Raw genomic sequence first — 20,044 nt, 5'->3', positions numbered from 1 at the left:
GGATCGCTCTGGGCTAAAACTTTATGAAGCACAAACTCTGAGGAGAAGGGATGGGAAGCATCAACTACACAGAGTTGCCCACCTCAAGGCCAGAACCAGAGGAGAATGGACCTTCCTGTGCCTCCAAACTCAGCGTGATGAGCTTGTCATCTGCCTCATGGAACGTATAGCTTTTGATATCTGTGGAAAGTTGACTTAAAACAGGGACTTGGGTGCTTAAACAGCAGGATATGTATGTTTGGAGGCATGTTTACCTTTCCGAGAAACTGGAGAGGGTCCCAGTGGCGTTGGGACAAAGGGCACTGATAGACTAATCATCCAGGTGAGTACAATAATCTTCAAAAAATGTTCTGCCTGCTAGGGGGCCACTCATGGCTGCCAGACACATGCCAGAATAGGTTTTCAGGAGGTATGTATAAAGAGAGAGCTCAGTATAAGTGCTCTGTGTATTACTATCACTCAAGTTGAAAGCACTGGGGACCTCTAAGGATATGTGGAACATATAAATAGTGTTAGTGGGATGATGGGGTAACTGGCCTTTGCAAAGCTTGGAACAGCAACCAAAAATTGAAACATTTAACTAAACTCATCGAAGCCCAAAATGCTATCCTGGGCCAAAGCATCCGAACTTTTCTAATAGGAATATTTTGCTTGTCAAGGCAAATGACAACTCCTCAGTCATTCCAATGACATGCTTTTGATTCCTACTTTAAGGGATATTATTCAAAAAAAAGATGTTATACATCTATAACCGCAGCATCACAGCCCTTCTCTGAGAGCAGAAAGATATGAAAGCCAAATGTAGACATTCCAGACCGAGAAGACAGAAAAACATACCATTACTGACAGTTATTCTAAAATCCATGTGATTCATTTAACATTTACCAAACTCCTCCATTGTGACAGGCACTGTAAATGTAACAAAGCTGAAGGACTTAACTTTCCTTCTAAAGGGTTATACTTTCAGGGGAGCTAATGTCACCCATATCACAATTCAGGCTAGCCTATGGTGAGGATGGCAGTAAGGAATAGACATAGAAAAGGCTTCCTTTGAGATATGACTTGAACCAAGCTGTAAAGGAGAACTTTGGACTGGTCTTCCAAGGTTGTTCCCTGCCTTCTCTAACATTAAATGGAAAGCTTTTAAGTTTGTGTGGCCTTGGGTTCCTCACCCATTCCATTCTGTCCCTAATTGTAAGTCTTCAAAGGAAAAGGACTAGACTACTTCTGTTGATTGACAGAGGAAGTAGGATGGAAAAAGGGATTACGTTTCCCTAAGAAACACGGAAATGCTGAGTTGTTCCACATCCTGCCTTAGGAAAATCAAAAGTGATGAGTAGAATGAAGCATGGTCATCATTTACATACAGGGATTAGGAAGTGTTACCCCTTAAATGATTTTCTGCCCTGTGCAAACACAAGCAAATGACCAAAGCTAGGGACACCATCTCATAGACTTTTGGGTTATGAACTTGCCATAAAAAGAACCCCAATGTGGGAGTTAGGAGGCACTTTCCCTCAGTTTTGTTTCAGTTATTTCTTGAAGCCTCAGTTATTTCTTTTCTCCTTTATTTTCCCTCCCCAGGGACACCTGGTGACATAACTTCCTGTCACTATAAAAGGAACATCTCCTCTGGAATCTTCTTCACAAATGCTTGCTCTGTGGCAAGACCAGTTCCCAGCCCTACTCCACGCGAACAGAAGAGGCAGTTCCATTGCTGTTTACTTCAAGATCAACAGCGATCATTGTCATTATGCTTTATTTTGACCCCACTGACACTGACACGACTGGAGAGGAAATGAACTAGTATATCAAAATATCAATATTGTGTGGAGCTGGGAGTGTCCAACTCCCAGAAGTCTTGGCCAATTCCCTCGAGGGACACAGGAATAATAGGAGTGTGCACAGGAATAATAGGGAATGAGGACCAAGGAAATTTCTGTCATGTTTGAGTTTGACATGTCAAACAGGCAAGATGCACACTTGTCAGTTCCAAGGAACACAACATTGGCACACTGGGAGGTATGCAATAAATTTGAAAAACGTATAAATGCATGCTTCAATGATTAAATTTAACTCGTTTGGAAAGGCAGTAAAGAGGAGGAGAGGAAAGCACCAGGAAAATGGGGAAGAGAATAATGTAACCGAGCAATGTTTGTTTCAGTTCCACAAACATTGACAGCGTAAGTGGCAAACCCTTAGTGTGGGATTCATGACCCCAACCTCCTTTTCAGACCCATCTGTCGTTTTGCTCGATGCTTGTCATTTCCTTCTCTAGATAGGTTTACACACACACACACACACACACACACACACACATGCACCTGCTTCCCTTTACATTATCTTCAGCTAAGTTACCTCCCTTCTTACCCTCCCACTTCACTGTCAGTTGAGTAGCTAGTGATCCTTGAGGAACCAGCTGAAATGCCTTTCCTTAAGCACCTTCCCAGGCACCAACACAACTTCCTTCACCTCTCCTCCTAAGTAAGCATCTCTCAGCCAAAATCCCATAACTCTTTGCTCTTGTCCCTATTTTAAAATTCAAAATCTGTCATTTTTGTCTAAGTATCTTCTTTCTCCCTCTAAACTGTGAATTAGAGAAAATCATAGGCCTATGGCACTAAATCCATGCGGATACCAGGTGCTCAATGCAGGATCTGTGAATGAAGTGGTGACTAGGAACCACAGTGTTTATCCGTAGCTTCAAGTAGCCAGCCGAGCCCACTTTGTGAAGTGGAAAGACATTTGTATAATTTGTGTATTATAACATTTAATTTTCTATCAAAATAATATTGAGGGTGCCTCTGCCTGCTGGAGAGCATAAAATGGTGGAGAGTATGTATATGCAAAAAAAGAAATGAACCTAGACACAGACATTGCACCCTTCATAAAAGTTAATTTACATTGGATCAGAGACTTAAATGTTCTGTAGACACATGTTAAGTCCATTATCTCATGTAATTTAGCTCTGATATTTCATTGCTAGTATTGCTTTCTGGTATCTATCTATTGATTAACAATATTGATATCACCATCATTATTCTAATAAGATTTGTGTGTCCCTTTTTTTGTTGAGTAGTGTTTGTTTCACAAAATTACATGCACTGTGTTTGGTGCATGGATTTACAACTCTTGCATTTTCTTGGTGCATTATTCCTTTTACCAATTTTGCTTAAAAGTGCACTTTGTGGTATATAAGCAAAGCTGCTTCTGATGCTTTTGAATTGCATTTGTATGGAATATTGTTTTGCATTCTTTCAGTCTGTATAGATCTTTATTAGTGAAGTATGTTTCCTTCAGGCAAAAAAATAGTTTGGTCTTAGTTTTTAATCTAGTCTCTTAATGTGTCTTTTAAGTGGAAAAAAGGTGCTGGGTGTGGTGGTACATGCCTACAATAGACCATTCTAGGTCATAAAGCAAGTCTTAGAAAACACAAAAAATTGAAATAATCTATGCATCATACCAACTGTGATTGACTAAAGCTAGAAATTGAGGGACTGGGGATTTAGCTCAGCGGCATAAGCTCCTGCCTTGCAAGCAGGCAGTCGTGAGTTCAATCCCTGGTACCGATAAAAACGAAAAAGACAAAAAAAAAAAAAAAAGCTAGAAAATGACAGCAAAAGAAACCAAGCAAACAACACAAACACATAGAGACTGAACGATATATTTCTAAATGTGACTGGGTCATTGAAGAAATTGCGGGAGTAATTTAAAAATTTCTAGAATCAAATGGAAATGGAAACACAACATACCAGATTGTAGGTAACAGTGAAAATAGTTCTAAGAGGAAAGCTTATAGCTATGATTGCCTTCATTAGAAAAACAGAGTGATCTCAAATAGCCTAATGATGCAATTTGAAGTCTGAGAAAAAAAGCAAACAAACTACAAACCAGTAATAAGAAAGAAAGAAGACCAGGGCTTAAAATAGTGAACTAGAAACTAAAAGAAATATATGGCTGGTAGGACTGCACCATGATACAAACACTTAGAAAGACAACTGGATACTTTCTTACAAAAATAAAACAAAAACATACTTTTAACTATACAATCCAGAACTGGCATTCCATGACATTCACCTAAATGCAATGAAAATTCATATCTACATGGATATCTTTATTCATAATGGCCAAACTTGGAAGAACAAAAAAGATTGTTTAGCAGCTGAATGGATAAACTGTGATACATCCAAGCAATAGAATATTATTGAACAATTAAAAAAATGAGCTATCAAGCCATGTAAAGGCATGGAGGAAACTTCCAAGCACCTTAATTAGTGAAAGAAGCCAATCTTAAAAGGTTGCTTTCACCTTACAACCATATGATATTCTAGAAAAAGCAAAACTATGAAAGCAGTAAAAAAATTCAGTGGTTGTCAGGATTTAGAGGGGAAGTGGAAATGAGTGAATAAAGCCAATAGAAAATTTAGGACATTGAAACTGCTTCTAATGGTATTATGAATATAGATATATGTCATCATGCATTTGTCAAAATTATACAATGTAAAATACCACGTATGAACCTCAATATAAGCAGTAAACTCTGAATGATAGTGATGTGTCCAGGTAGGTTCAGCAGTTGTAACAAATGTACAATTCTGACTCCAGACATTGGTAACTGGGGAGTCTGTGCATGTGGAAGAACAGAGTTTTATGGGAATACTATATTCTGCTCAAATGTGGTATAAAGATGAAGTTCCTGGGAGGAACATTAAGCAGGAATAAATCAGCCTCCCCAGAATTCAGAATCCAGACACTGAAAAATAATGATCCGGTAAAGAAAAGAAGGACCCAGGAAGTCTGAAGGGGAAATGGAGCCCAGAGAGAAATTGAAGAAAGAGACCACAGCGCAGAAAGAGGGAGGGGCAGTCCTCAGTTTTTCCCTGTCTCTGGGCTATGGCATGAGAAAGGAGTATCAGATGAACAGAGGCACAGTGAAAGTGAGTGACTCCAGAGGCCTCCAGGGGGAAACATACCAGTGGAACAGAGCAGTGGATGCTGTGTGTCACAAAGCTAGTTGAGTGACTCTACTCTGACTACAGTGTCCCCTGGAGATTACTTGGTCAGGCACCATTTTAGGAAGGGATCAACTGAACCCAGGTCTCAGAGTAGCTGTAGGTTGGCTTCATCTCACAGATCCCAGTGCTAAATTCCCACAGTTTGGTTGAAGAACAACCACAGAAAACATCCAGGTTTGAGGAGACATAGGCTGGCAACAGACACCCAGAATGTTATAGGCTAAACAAATTAGGCTCCAACTCCACAACCAGAAGCCAGGCTCAGCGTCAACTTCTGTGAATTTCAAAGTACCGGAGCCGGCATCCTGACCTAATACTGCAGGCTTCCTGGGATTAGCCAGCACAGATATGGACTCTGACTGCCTGCTCTGTAACCCTGTACAAAACTGTAACCCTCAGATGATAACGACAGGCCTGAAATCACAGAAAAAAATTTACTTCTTTTTTCTTTTTTTTTTCTGTTCACTTGGAGTTTTTTACAGTTTGTGTGTGTGTGTGTATACATTATTTTTAGTTTTTAGTTTTGTTCTGTTCTTGCTTTCTCCTTTCTTTCTCTCCTGTGTTCTTCACAAGTTTCCCAAGGCTTAGGTAATCTTCCTTTATCCTGAAACCTTGCTGCTAATCTCTTTCTCTTCTTTTATTTTCCTAGTTTTTCCTTATTTTTCTGCATTTTTAAATTTTTTCTCTTCAAGGCAAAATCACTCTAGTGAGTGGATATTTAATGTATATAATTTTCTGCTTTGTCTTAGATTTTGTTATATGACTATAAATTGTGTGCCAATGGCTACAGGTAGCAAATTAATATTTATCACAATTTGTCATTTCCAGCCGGTGCTTGATGCTGTCTATTGTACTACTTTGGCCAAAATGACATAGTTGCTTTGATCAATTAATCTCCCCTATGATCCAATACTTAGATTTTCTGGGGTTCAACAACTATACTGTAGTCCAGTAACAAAGAACTGGGTGCTAAATTAAGCAGGTAGCAATCCTCATCTCTATTAAGCTGAAGAAGCAGGATCCTGGGACAGACTCAAAAGCCAAAAGCTAGCTACACTTAGAATATATCTCTGAAAATTAGTCATTTCTTGAATAGGTTTAGATACTAGTGGAAAAGTTACCTATCTTAAGCAAGTTAAAAGCCTCAATGCAAAAAAACAAAAAATACAAAATAAGAAAATGTGAAACCAAGATGTAACTCATAAGCCCCAACTTATCCAAGGAAAATCAAGGGGGCATCGAGTTGGTAGAAATCAAAAGTCATCCAGATGACTTTTCTGAAATGATAGCAGTGAAAGTAACAAAATGATCAATAATTCTCTTGACAAAAACGAGAGACAATTGAAGAGATGATGACAGTAATGATGGAAATGATTAGTGAACATAGAGTATACACAGATAAAAATATACAGGAGCTTGTGAATGACATGCAAACCATGAATAAACAACATAGAAAAGAACTGGCTTACATAAAATAGATTCAAATAGAAACCTGGGAGATTAAAAATTCTACTGGAAGTGTAAGAAACAGAGTCCACCCATTGAAGATAGAATATCAGATCTAGAAGACAGATTTGTACTTGCTGATAATCAAATGAAAGACCTCTTAAACAATAACAAGGGACCATGAAAAATTAATAGGACAGCTGGTAGATGATGCAAAGAAGACTAATATATATGATTAATTGGAATCAATGAAGAATCAGAGGGTAGCACAAAGGGCATAAAAGACAAAGCTGCTCTGAAAAATAGCCTAGACATATCTTTGGACTCCAATATGTCTATGCAGAAATACATGGTTATTACATTTTCCCTCCCTTCTCTTTTCCCTTTCCATATTTTAATTATTATTTGCATATTGGTACTCCACAAATTTGTAGTATTTAATTTATAATAAAGTACACTCAAGGACAAAACGTGAACAGAGACAGTAAAAAAAACAATGAATGCAATTTTCTTTTTCTTAAAAAACATACTTAATGTATGCTTTTCCTAAGGAAAAATAGCCCCAACATAAACATGCAGCAGGAAATGGGGCAGGGTAACCAGGTTACGTGCCTTGCTACCACAGGCTTTCCATCAAATACCCTGGGTATGGTCCCTTATCAGAGGAAATATTCCTTCGCCCACCTCAAAGGTCAAGCCTTACTTACTATGATTCTCTTAAGTCTTGTGCTCATTTAAACAAATCCCTTGGATTCTATTCTGTACCATTCAAGGAGCCTAAGTCATGCCTATTCAGTTTGCCTGTAGGTGATTAACTTTCTACTGTCAAATCTCCCTGGATCTGGACACAAAAGAAGAAGAAATATTTCAGCATCAAATTAGGCATCAGAAATTTTGCTTTTAGTGCAAGACCTATCTTTAACTGTCCCATCTTTGGGATAACAAATTACCTATTCTATGATTCATTTTCCCCATGTGAAAAAGAATGAACCTAAGTTCATTTCACTCAAATTTATTTCCCAGCTATTCTGCTTCTCTAAAAGTACTAACAAATGCCCAGTCCCACATTTAGGAAATGGAAAAGAATTAATCACAAATGAGACTATTTTAAAAGGAGGGAACTCAGACTGAAGAGGTAAAGTGGTAAATCATTTAGGGGAAAATTTTGGACTGAGATTCGAACTTCATGACAAAGGCTGGGGGTTTAGCCCAGTAGCATAAGCACCTGCCTTGCAAGTGAAAGGTTGTGAGTTCAATGCATGGTATCAAAAAAAAAAGCTTAATGAAAATACCAGTATAACTCCAGTAAATTGAAGGCATACAGGGAAAGAGTCTTACTTAAAATGAGAAGAAAATATATACTCAAATGTTATCAGCAGATGATATTTGTGAATTTTAAAACTATGAAAAGAAATGTAAAGGTAAACATTAGGAAATTCACATGTGAAAAAGAAAAAACAATATATATAGAAATACTAACAAGTGTAATGGGACAAATGAAAATTGAAAAACATACAAAAAGATGAAAAACTACTTTAATTCCTACTTCAAACTTAATCCCTCACTCTCTGTCTCTCTCTGTCTCTCTGTCTCTCTGTCTCTCTGTCTGTCTGTCTGTCTGTCTGCTTGTCTCCCTTCTGTCCTTAACAAAAAAAATCTGGGTTTACAGTGAGTAAACCCAGATCCAAATGGAAGAGTTTAGATTCAAACACTATGAAAGCATAAGGGGCCCCACAACCAGTCAGAGCACTCAGGCATGAGGAACCCAATTATTTATCTGGCAGCTGCAACTTAGACAACTCCATGCCTAGGTACAAAGGGAATAGTATAACTTTACAGAACAGAAAACTGAAACAGAGAGCAGACACACAAGTTTGCAAAGTTTTAAAAGGGATAAAGTGTTCAGATCGATTTGGAGACCTAATTGGGATTCTGCCTCAGGAGAGTCACCTGTGAAAGGGGGACATTGGTTTACAACCCTGCTTCTCAAAGTACAGTGCCCAGACAAGGAGTGCCAGCCTCCCGTAGAAGCTTGTTGGAAATGAACATTCTCAGGCACAGGGAAGTCCAGAAACCTGTGTTCTAGTAAGTCTCCCAGCTTTTGCACAGACAAGGGACAACTGGATTCCACAATTCCTGAGGGTCCTCCAAAATCTAACATACCTGTATCTCTAAGCATTTACCTGTATCTCTAAGCATTCATCTCCAGGGTGCTGTGCACAAACTCATGGAGTCTCCTTGTCCTCAAACTAAAAGGCAAACACAAAAATAAACAATGGGAATTTGTGTTAGTGGGAAAAAGGCATCGTCTTCCCCTCCGTGACATTTCTAAGATCTCTTGCTTGTGTCTGTTACAAGCCACATGTCTGCGGTCCTTCGCAGAAAGCACATTGGTCATCACAAACAAGGCTTTGCTCTGGGACTCTGCATGGGGGAGGGGTGGCGAGCATCCCTTCTACAAGAAATCTGGAGAAAGTGGAGGCAGGGAATAAAGAAGAGAGAACCCGGCAATCATTTCTTTCCACGCATGAGCTTTGAGCTAGACACCTCCAACACCACCTGGAGAAACTTCCCAGGGCAAGTTCGACTGGACACCTAACCCAGGCAGTGCGTGGCAGCTGCTGGCCTTTCCTGAGCCCCTCTGCACATTCTCAGCCACCCCAGGCCTTGCCCAGATTTAACAGCAGCTTGAGCCTGATAGGGAATCCGCTAACTTGGAGTTTTGTTTTGCTCCTGATAACCTCTGAATGCAGCCTCCCGAGTTATGTCACAGGCGAGGTCTGTTTCTCAGGCAGAACACCCTAATCCTGGTCATCTGGCAGCATTCGCTGCCGCCTCAGTCACACTCCCTCAGTTTTGCCTCAGAAGCAGTCATTCTTGCTGCCTCTGTGGGGGTCGTTTCGCTCTGGTTTTGTTTTTGGTTTTTTGGTGTTTTGGCTTGGGGGGGCTTCTTCTTGGTGTTGTTGTTATTTTGCTTTTGGCTTTTTTTCATTTTGTTTTTCTCCTGTGAGTCGAGGGCTGCAGCCCAGGGCTTCACCCATATGAGGCAAGCATTTTGCCACTGAGCCACATCCCAGCCTGCCACCTTTTTTCACGCTCACTGTGCTGCCACTTCCCAAGCATGCAGAACTAACTGAGGATCGACCTGGCTACTGCAAGCACATGTGATAAAAGTGACAAATAAGTGCCTGCAATCCAGTGAGAAGTGGGTGGTGTGGAGTGTGGAGGATGAGAGCGAGTGGCAGGATGGAGTGGAGGATTGAAAGCACTGACCTTGACGCTGAGAAGGGAGCCAGCGAAGAAGGCAAGAGGATGAAGCAACGTTTCAGCCAGTAATGGAGACCTAGTGCTGAGAGACTGCCTTTCATTCTTCATCCTCTGCACTGTGATGAAATTTATGTTTTAATTATGAAGCAAGCATACTTGAGCAAACTTGTTATCATGAAGGAGACAAAATACCATCAAGAGAAAGCAAAGGATTCTGTATCTCTAACCAAGAAGCTGTTTCCTATCAAGGAAGTGTAGCACAGGCAGTAAAGTCCGTGCTAACTGAGGAGTCTATCATGTCCATGAAGACAGGAAAGAAGAAAAAAAAACCACGAGGGGTGGCAAATTCCTTAATTTCATGAAGCTTCTCAATAAAAAATTTTTTTAAATAACACACCGCCCTCCCAGAAAACAGCTAGTATTGTCCACAGTTATTTAAAGTCCTCAAAAGATTCCCATTGGAAATTGTTGAAATGAAAGCTAAATTAATAAACATACATTATTAAATGTAACATGCTTGGCCAGGTGCAGTGGTGCATATCTGTAATCCCAGCACTCAGGAGGCTGAGGCAGGAGGATTGCACTGAGTTTGAATTCATCCAGGGCTATAAAGCGAGCTCAAGGGCAGACTGAACTGCATAGTTAAAGCTTGTCTGAATAAAAGACAGAAAGAAAGAAAAAGAAAAGGAGATGCTTGTCTTCAGCAACCTCTGCTTGGTACCATATTCAAACCTAATGAGTTTTATGAGCCTAGAGGAAGTGCCTACAAATGCAAACGTTTTTCTGAGGAAACATATTGTGAAAAAATGAAAAGTCAAGTTGTGCAGAAGACTAAACACATAGATAAATACTATCATAAAGCAATTCTTCATTTTTGGTCCACAATATATAAGAATACACAGATACTTGAAAACAAGACAGAAATTCAATGAACCAATTATTAAAGTACCTTGAAGAGACTACATTGCAGGTTTTACAGACTAGTGAGCGTAAGTTTTGCAACAAAAATGCTCTTTGAGCCCACAGAACATTTCTCAAATGGCATGTTGTCTGAAATACATACCTTTAGTTAAACCAAGTTGATTCTGACACTTGTTTCTCTTGGGGCTTGAAAATATAAGCTACATAAGAACGTTGACTACACTGAAAGAAAGTAGAATATGTCACCTGTATAATTAATTGAGGCACAGATCACCAGTGGCTTCTATATTAGCCAGCTTTGCATTCCTGTGACAAAATACATGAGCAAATCGTCTTAAAAGAAGAAGAAAAGCTTTATTTTGGCTCATAGTTTCACTCTATTATCACTTGGGCCTGGTTGCTTTTGGCCTGTGGTGAAGGAATACATTGTGGTAGAACTATATGATGCAGAAAACCTGCTCACCTTGTGTTATCCAGGAGGTAGAGGGGAGCAGGTGTTTCAATATTCCTTTCAAGGGGATGTCCCCACTTAGGTCTCTTTCTCTCCTTAGGACCCATCACCTGATCTTTCCAACATTTCACAGCCATAGTTTGACAACAAAGTTTTCATGGTTCAGACCAAGAATGTCCTTTCTAGAGCCTCATGCGCTAAGAGACAAGGCTTTTCAAAGGTGATTAAGTTACAGGGGGTGCTACAACTGACTTGCTGTTAAGAGAAGGAGCTGGTTAAATGTAGGTCACTGAGGATGTGACATACAAGGACATATCTCCATCTCTGGAGCTTCCCTTTTCTTTCTGCTTCTTAGCTGCCACGGTGTGAGCAGCTTGTCCTCCACCATGCCCTTCAGCCATGCCTTCCTATCTTGGAGCCAGCAAACTATGATTAGAAAGTGTGATCCAAAATAAAACTCTGTCCTTAAATTGTGGATATCAGGTATTAGGTCTCAAGCCTTTGAGGGACACTCCAGATCCAAATTATAACACTGTACTCCTGGCCAGAAAGGCTCAAGTCCATCTTATAAATACTAAATGCATTTAGTCTGTCTTCATTAGTTTTTCTTGTTGCTAAGACAAAATATTCAACACCCAAAGTTAAAGGAGGAAAGGATCATTTAGTTCACAGTTCATAGAGGTTTCAGTTCATAGTTGGCTGGTTCTAAAGCAAAGTTACATGGCAGAGGGGCATCACAGGGCAGGCAGGGAGCAGGCAGCAAGCACAAGAGACAAGCAACAGATTCTTTCTGTCCTTTTATATGTATTGAGACTACCCACTCTTAGGGCGAGTAGCACTCACACCCAGGATGGGGCATCCTTAATCATACCGAGCACTATGCTAAACCAGTCAGTGGACCAATTTAGGAGTCTCACACCCTTAATTCCAGCACCACACACTCTAGATCTTGCCACCTCTGCAAAGCTCCACCTATGTCCATATGAGGCTTTGAGGAGAGGGGAACATCTAGATACAAGCCACAGTCTACCTACAACAGTTCCCAGAGTCTTAACTGTTCTAGCATTGCTCAAAATCCAAGTCCAAAATGTCCTCTGAAACTCAAGGCAGAAGCTTAGTTGTGAGACTATAAAAAAAAACAATTTACATACTGCCAAGATACAATGGCACAGAACAAATACTCTCATTCCAAAAGAGAACATTAGGACACTGACAAGGTAGACTAGAAGTGGCCTGGACTCATGAACCACTCTGAAATAATAAGCAACAGATATGTGGCTTTATGAGGCAATGTGGACTACTAAGACTTATGAGATCACATCCTGACAGCAACAAGAAGAAACTCAGAAAGACTAGTAATTAGAAAGACAAGTAGATGAACTGAACCAATGCATTGCAGTGCTCAGTGAGTGGCAACTCAGAGTGGGAAAGAAGATCTTCCCTTCTGCATAACAGTGAAAAAAGGACATAGCATTCTCCTGTCCACTCTGGCCCTGCCTTAAGACAAGGAAGCATCCTATGCAGATAGGAGATCCAACAACAACCCAGAGTGATAATTCCCATCCATCCTGTCTCCCCCAGATTTAAGCAATACTGAGTCAGGAAATCATCATGCCTCCCTTTTCTTCACCTCAGTAGATTAAGCTGAAGGTGGACTGGAACAAACTTGGGGCAGGAAGCCATTTTAAGTACCTCTATTTGCCTAAGTACACACAAAACAAAAACTCCACTTTTTTATAAATTCAAGACGTAACTACCATCATGTGAGAGGGAGGGCCTGGCTACCAGCCCCAATAATTACAATAGACCCTGGGTAAAGATACCTGTAAAATAGTAAACTAAAGTCATGAGTGGTAAAGAGACCCTATTCTGCCCCCAGGTCCCTGGAGATAGAGCTACTCAGTTGGAAAAATGCCAGTGTTAAAGGACTATAATACAAAGAGCAGCAATTCAAAGTAGAAACACACAAAAGCCATTTTGGGATTTGAGGCCTCTACACGTGTAAAGTGCAGCCACGCCAGTTCAGAAGTTAAAAGGTGCTGGCACCAGGAACTTGGAGATCCAGATATGGCAACCCTAGAAGAAGGCTTTCCCCAAAAGAGTACAAAAAAGATCCCCAAATCAAAGAAATCTTACCAGCAGCCGGTTGTGCATGACAAGTTATTTAATATGTCTACTGAAAAAGAATGCACCTATCCTAGTTACTTTTCTCTCATTGCTGAGACAAAAATACTTGATGCTGAAAATTAAGAAAGGGAAGGTTTATTTAGCTCAGTTTTTGGAAGTGTCAGTCCATAATCATCTGGATCCAAGGCAAGGTGGCATGGCACAGGGGCCACCCTTCAAGGTGGCACAAGACAGCAAAAGCAAAAAGAGCAAAACACGTGGGGGAGAGCAAGTCTCTTTTCTTCCACCATATTGTAAGTAGGCCACCACCACCTAGGGCGTCTATGCACTCATGCCATCTCCCTGACCTTCTCTTGCACAGGTTGGGGATGTTTACAAAGTGAGGACCTTACTCCACTGCTGAGCCTCTTAGTCAAACTTTCAAACTTCTCAAGTTGACATAACATATCAACCAGTACACCACCAAAAGGAAAACAGAACCAGAAAGGCCCAGCAAAAACAAAAACCTTGAAAATTGAGAAGAGGAATGTCATGTCTGTAAAAAAGAAGTTTAAAGTCCTTTGGGTTGAGACCCTCTGTGAGGTAATGCATATATTGGGTTGTGTCAAAGAGGCAAATGAGCTGGAACTGAGGATCAGTCTCCCCAGTGACCTCCAGGGGTTTGTGCAAGTGACTAAAATCTGTAATATCTACAGCAAAAAGCTGAATGAGCAGTTAACACAAGATGAACCTTTGAAGGATCTATTCCATGTGTTCAAACTTCTTTCACCTGGAATGCTGGTGAGATATATGGTGACCAGTGTGAGCATCACAGAGCAAGGCAAAGAGTGTTAAGCTCTCTCTGAACCCCCAAAATTTCAACACAGGGCCAAGTGATGAGGCCCTGAAGCCTGGCATGCTGCAGATAAGTGTCATGTCTAGCCCAGAAGACCATGGCTACCTAGCATACATTTGTGGTTTTGGGAATAAAGCTTTACTGCCATTGTAGAAAGCTCAGAAACACATCCAACAGAAAAATATAGGTGCCAAATTGAAGGTGGGTCAGTACCTGATCTGCATCTCTGAGGACATAAAAGGCAACAAAAGAATTGTTAGCCTGTTCACCGAGCAGTCAGAGATTTCTACTGCCATTGCTACTGAGGAGCAAACCTGGACACTTAATAACTTGCTACCAGGGCAGGCAAAGTCCACATACAGAAGGTGACTCAGTTGGGTCTTACACTGAAGTTCTTCACATTGTTCACAGGCCTGGTTAACTTAGTACCCCTGGATCCCAAAAAGTTGGGAAGTGAAGGCCTGCATCCTCTGTGCATACTGTCAGACCAGATCTTTGCACCTGAGCCTGAGTCTGAGCCCTGTCTTCCTGCAGCCTAGGTGTCCATTCACTGGACTCTGTTGTCAGCATCTAGAGGGTGTCATGGGAGATTTTCCTATCCGGGGGTTTTTCAACAAGGGTGGGGCACCATCAGGCAGAAAGATGGGGCTCTGGTCTATGTCCAGCTCAGCCATCTCTCTGATTCTAAGAATGCCTTCAAACCTGCAACTTTCAAGCTAATGAACACTCACAAGTGTAAAACTATACACTAAAACTAAATGAATGAACTGGCCTTGCTCTCTCTGTAGACATCTGTTATTGAAACTCAGTACCTTAAATATCATGAATTCAAAACTGGGGCAGTGATAAAGGGCATGGTCTGATCATAAAGCCATTTGGGATGCTGGTGAAAGCAGTTAAGTAAATGAGGGGTCTGGTAGCTGTGATGTACCTGGCTAATATCCTGTTGAAGAATGTAGAGAAGTAGTACCACACTGCGAATGAGGTCAGGCGCTGGGTTTTACTTCATGACTCTACAGCTTAGGGAAGACCCTAAGAAGCTGATAATGACCCTGAAGAAAACTCTGGTAACATTCAAATTACGTATCACTGCCTACTAATGATGTCACACAGCTGATCTGCAGATACATGCTGTCATTTTCAGGATCCAGGACTATGGCTGCATTGTGAAGACCTACAACAATGTGCAGGGACTAGTGCCCAAGCATGAGATCAGTCCCCCGTATATTCTCGGCCCAGAAAACATTCTTTACACTAGCTGGGCAGTAAAGGCTATGGTCCTGAACTGTGAGCCATCCAAAGAGAGGATGCTCCTATCTTTCAAACTGTTGAGTGATCCAGAATCAAAGAATGAGAGTACAGGGCGTGGTAAGAAGAAAGAGGAGAGGCATCAGTGTTGGGTACTGGTGGATGTGAATGTTGTAGGGTAGACCAAAGAAGGGCTACAGGTGGCTGTCTGCCCCACAGCATCCCTGCTGCCCTCTCCACTCCTCACCTGTCAGACCATATCATCAACAGCCCACTGTTGTACTGCTGGCTCCAGGAAGGCTACACCTTTTGTCAAGGGTTCTGTCTGAGCCAGAGGGAGAGACAGGTTTAAATCTGCAGAAAGCCAGGTTCGGTCTCCACAGTAGAAGGTAGCCAAGATCCCAACAGCATCTTCAGAAATCCAGCCTGGACTTTTGCTCATTAACTTTGTGAAGAGCATCAGGAACTGTGGTATGTTCTACCAGTATCCCTCGTCCGAGCAAAGCAGCTCCTAAAGCTATCATGAATGACACATTTGTGACAAAATCCATTGACTGCTTTGTTGAGGGGCAGAAAGTGCTGGCAAAGGTGACCAACATGGAGCTTTCTGGAGAGAACATGGCAGACAGATAGCAGCAGCTACACAGGCTCTCTCCGAGACCGAGCTTAGAATCCAGGAATGGTGCAGAGGGAGGAATCCTACCCAAGAGGAGATATACCCTGCTGACCCAAGAATGAACTGGGCTGAGAGATACCAACTGGGAATGCAATCCTGGTGCTATAACAGGAACAGATAAAGCCTGAGTGCGGAAGCAGGAGCCTGCACCATTGAAAACCGCGATTTGGGTTTCCTGCCACCGCTGCTGCATCTGAATCGGCTCGGCAGGGAGAGAGACGGGCGAAAGCGCTAACAGGAATCGGTGAATGGAGTTAAGAGCTGGGCAGGCAGGGAGCCGTGCATCGACCTCCGGTGAGTGAAGGAAACTGGGACTCTCCCACGGTCTAGGAGGCACCAACAGAGGACATTCTGGGACCAGGCAGACTTGCTGGAACAAAGAGCTGTAGTGACTTCAGTCACATATCTCCCTCTCAAGTGGAATTGGTGAGCAGTGCCTAGCCTATGTGACGCTGCTGGCTGAGACCCAGTAGGCTAGCACAACCCAGATCCCAGCATCTAAAGGTGCACCCTAGTGGTGAGGCCTTTTGGTAGGTTGACCTGGAGGGGCGGGCCCCACATAGGCAGCCTGGTCCATAACTCCCTGGTATGCTGTGGTGGGCAGGAACACCTAACTGGCGCAATTCAGTCAGACTGTGGCTGACAGGGAAGGAAGGTGGGCCTCCTATATACGCTTGCTATATAAGGAACAAATAATATGGGAAGAGGGAGCAACAAGAAAGGCTCCTCGGCCCCCAATCCTGAGAAACAGGCAATAGCAGACACACCACCAATAAACATAAAAGGCTATCACCAGAGCCTCATAGACAAGTTCAGGAATGAAGTTATTAATGACCTGAAGCAAGACATAAGCAGAATAGTTAGAGAAATGCTAAGCACCACCCAAGAAAAAGCAGATGGTAGAAACAGAACAGAAAAAGAGGGGAGAATTATTTGACGGAGAAAACAGAGAACACACAGAATACGAGAAGCAGGTTCAAACAGATTATCAGGAAACTAAACACTCTATCAAAAACTGGAATAACAGCTTGAAAGAAATTAAGGACAGATTATCTGAACTGGAGGGCAGATTTGTAATATGGGAGCATGAAATGAAAAACTTTTTAAAAATAACAAAAAAACAAACAGCAACAATACAAAAACTAGAAGATGATAAGAGGATCTATAACTTAAGAATTAAGAACATACGAGAAGTGGGGACACAAACAAATGGACTACAAAAGCCATTCACAGAAATAATCCAAGAGAATTTCCCTAATTTAGCAAACAGTAAAGATACTCAGATATATGAGGCATACATGACTCCAGCTACCTACAACCCAAATAGAGCTACACCCAGGCATATAATAATCAAAATTTCAGAAATCCAATATAAGAACAGAATATTAAAAGCTGTCAGAGACAAGAAACAAATCACTTACAAGGGAACACCCATCAGAATTACAGCAGACTTCTCAGCACAAACCATCAAATCACGAAGAGCATGGGGGAAAATAATTCAAGCTTTGAAAGATAATAACCTCCAGCCAAGATTGATATATCCTGCACAACTATCCCTGGAAATTGATAGAAAAACAAGGTGCTTTCAGGATAAAGAGGAACTAGGGGAATATGCAACCACCAATTCAACTCTACAGAGAATACTGCAGGATATTCTAAAAAAGAAAAATACGAAGAATCCAGAAATAGTGGCAGAGAGGCCACAATGAATGGAGCAGAAAACAAAATGAAGAAGACAAGCTGACAACTAATGACAGAAAAAGAGCTCAAGAGAAATGAGGCAGAGAAGATTGATGATAGGAACAATCTTGGAGAAAACGGCGTCATAATAGGTAGTGCTGATTTGGTATCATCTTATTTTGAAGTCCCATCAAGCTTTTGTTCTTCTGTCTCCATGGTCTTAACATGTTGTATCTTATTTGGATTTTATTATATGTGATAGTATAAACAAAAACTTTTATAGACAAGGAGATTATACAGAAACCATAGTTCATTATCTGTTAGTTGATTCTAAATACCCTATAATACTGTCATTCTCTTGCATGGTTATACATTGTGTTGCTATATTTGATGCTGCAGTATACAAAGTTATACTAAAAGATCTCAAGGAAAGAGACAATATGGTAACTACTTTTATGTCGGGATTATCTTGTGGTGAAACACTAATTTGCTTAAATGGTTATGTATCAATCTGCACTGTTTAGTTGTTATGCCCTCTTTTATCGCAATTTCTATTTTATTATTTACTTTTTTACTTTTATCCTTTTAATTAAAGGAAAAATAGATTTTAAAAAAGCAGGATATATTATAGTAACCCACTTTGATATTCTATTAACTTAATTTGAAGCCCTGTATTGCTCTCACCATCTTGTTTTGACTGATGTTCCTCTATTCTGCTTTGCTTGATAGTACCAGGTTCGAAAGTTTAGGCAACAGCTGTGAAGATAGTGGGATTCATTATGACGCCCATTCTGGTTGACTATTATCTACTTTTGAAGACCTGTAATGTCTCCAATGTTTTGGTTTTGTTGGTTTCATTCTTTACTGTTTTGTTCAATTTTATTATAACTGATGATATAGGCAATTCTATTAGAGATAGCGGGAGGCATTATGGTAACCATTGTTAACCACCTTGCATTATGTTTTTACATTATCTATTATATCCACCCTTTTGATTTAACCAATTCTGTTCTGTTAAGTCACATTTGGTTTTACTCTCTTTCAAAAAAAAGCAATAAGAACTGTGGGAGCAATAAAACCCAAAATGTATAATAGTCATTGTACAAAAGAGAGGGAAAGAAAGTGCTCTAAATGGTATAACTGCATGTAAATTTAAGTGTATAAGATAGACAATGATATTACTGAGTTTTGTTGGATCATTGAACAGAACTGTTTGCAGTCTCGCTGTTTGAATGTCCACTTTACAAGCTTTAATTTTGTAACTTGAACAAATACTTCTAAGATGACAATATGTAATCCATTAACTAGTGATTTCCTACTGTTTTTTTTTTCTGAAATTCTGTGTAACTTGTACCTTTTTTCTGCTTTTTTTCCCTTTTTCTCCTTAAATTAAAAAAAAATAAATTGGTCGTGCAAACCATTTCATTATTTTAAAAAAAGGTGACCAACATGGCCAAGGAGAAGCAGCAAATGCTTCCATCGTTGTAGCTGTTGGGCTGCAGGCTGAGGCCTCTACCCACATCAGCTTGATCCTTATGATTCAGTGTCTAGAGGAGCTGCAGGGCATGTGTAGCTTCATTAGCAGCCAAAACTCTGTGCTGATCCACACACTGAGTGAGATGACCTCAAGAATGATCCTGGACCTTGTGGTGCAGGAAGTTTTGGAGGATGACTGTGGTATCCTGTGGGGGTTCAGTGCCTGATGTGGTTCTGAAAGCCAGCAGATACCATTGAGCAGGGTGAAGTAGAATCTGGGCAGAAGAATAAGGTTGTAATCCTCAGTGTTGATATGTTGAAATTGAAGGTCCATGTTTCCCTTCACAAGAAATTAGTGAACAGAAAAGCTAAAAAACTAAAAGAAAAAAGCAGCAAACACCAGACAACCATGAAGCACCTGGAGAAGTCCTCTGCACTTTGATCAACTGGTGGTGAGTTCTTCCAACAGCCCCATCCTGTGGCTTCAGTAAATGGTCTTCCACCTGCAGGCTGCAGACTAAGAAGGCTCAGACTGAAGCCAATAGGATCCTGCAGATCATCTCCTTCAGTGAAGAGCAAGAGAGGCTGAATTTATAGGTGGTTCTAATAAACCTAGAAAACGTGCAACTCTCCCAAGTCCTTGAGCAATGTCTTAGAGCCTGCAGCACACACCATGAGCCTCGCAAGGTCTTTCTCCACCTAGCTCACATCTACACCAAGTCTTAAAAGTTCCAGGAAGCTGGTGATCTTCATAAACATATGCTGAAGTGCTTCTGGCAGCAGAAAGGTATCTGGATCAAATATGGTGCTTTTATTCTACAGAGGAACCAGGCTGGGGCCAGTCTCCACATGCTACAGTGAGCCCTCAAATGCCTGCCTGCGAAGGAGCACGTGGATATCAT

The 20,044-nt window shown here is 41.0% G+C and overlaps 1 pseudogene; it reads left to right on the top strand.

Annotated features, from left to right (window-relative positions):
• Positions 1 to 13,167: 13,167 nt before the first annotated feature.
• LOC100717347 (protein RRP5 homolog) lies at positions 13,168 to 19,584 on the top strand (annotated as a pseudogene).
• The last annotated feature ends 460 nt before the right edge of the window (positions 19,585 to 20,044 follow it).

The sequence above is a fragment of the Cavia porcellus genome, unplaced genomic scaffold (assembly GCF_034190915.1).
Source record: "Cavia porcellus strain 051 isolate PalLab524CR breed Dunkin Hartley unplaced genomic scaffold, mCavPor4.1 scaffold_3, whole genome shotgun sequence".
NCBI classification, from domain to species: Eukaryota; Metazoa; Chordata; class Mammalia; order Rodentia; family Caviidae; genus Cavia; species Cavia porcellus.
This window is presented reverse-complemented; position numbering and strand designations above follow the sequence as displayed.